General features: G+C 34.1%; 1 non-coding gene across 1 annotated transcript; it reads right to left on the bottom strand.

The window, feature by feature from the left end:
- Positions 1-316: 316 nt before the first annotated feature.
- TRNAD-GUC (transfer RNA aspartic acid (anticodon GUC)) lies at positions 317-388 on the bottom strand. The gene has a single exon. It is a non-coding gene; the product is annotated as a tRNA-Asp (tRNA).
- Between the last annotated feature and the right edge of the window lie 726 nt (positions 389-1,114).

Consider the following 1,114-nt stretch of genomic DNA (forward strand, 5'->3'; position numbering starts at 1 on the left):
CAAAGTTCCTTCGGATATTTCATATTCGATCTTGACTTTCTCAATACAATCATCAAGGATCTCACCCCAAAAAAAAATAACTACCTTGTTTGAGTAAATGATTGAGTATATTCACATACCTTTATTTGATTGCATCATGAAATTATTTATCAATATATGCTTCTTCAATAAAGAATCTCATTAATGAGATAAGACTGACTCTTCAGTGACCAAAAGCAGCTATTTACACAGATTCGAGCATATGCAAATCATGCCGGACCATCAAAAAGGGCACTTTCGATTTCCGATATTGGTTTAAATCAATAAATATAAAAACCTTCGCGACCGAGAATTGAACTCGGGTCTCCTGCGTGACAGGCAGGGATAATAGCCACTATACTATCGCGAATTTGCTATTCCTAACTGTTAGTTTCGGTACATTTGCCTATTTTGCAACCCATTCTCATTCGATGTCTCAAATAGCATTGAATTATCATCAAAGAATCAGTTTCGCCAAAAAAAATGAACTTTCAGCGCCTAATTCAAAGGACAGCTCTAAATTAATTAACTAATTAAATATGCTTTCATCGACTAATGAAAAGCATTTATTCATCAATTTATTCATGCATTTTTACTTTATACTTATATTTATATCTATCAGTGTCATGGCTTCTTCTTCTTAATGTACAGCACATTGTTCCCTCGGATCAGTAGTTACTTAAATGAGTTAGTTTTGATTTCCGCAACTTGCTCCTCGACGTTTGTCAACAGCACGTTCATGTTACCATCAAGACACGCCATCGTTCCGACGAAGAAAGTAGAATTGTCATTGAGCTTAACCTAAACAGGTCTCCCCAACATCTTCTTCAGGAAGTCTGCTGGATTGTTTCGACTCGAACTGAAATCATTGTGCATAATCAAAAACACACTCTTTTATAAATTAATACCATTTATACCAATCCATTAATTGAATGGAGTTGCTATCAATAGTGTTCCTGTTGCTTCCAATTATATTATGTATTCGATTCTAAGGTAATACTCCAATGACAAAGTATGCTCGTTTGTTATTATTAAACACAATTCTTCTCTTCATGAATAGGAGCATTTATTTCATGAAATGCAATCAAAACAAAAT

This window comes from Brachycentrus maculatus, unplaced genomic scaffold (genome assembly GCF_059751285.1).
Source record: "Brachycentrus maculatus isolate JH-2025_06_01 unplaced genomic scaffold, ASM5975128v1 h1tg002371l, whole genome shotgun sequence".
NCBI lineage: Eukaryota > Metazoa > Arthropoda > Insecta > Trichoptera > Brachycentridae > Brachycentrus > Brachycentrus maculatus.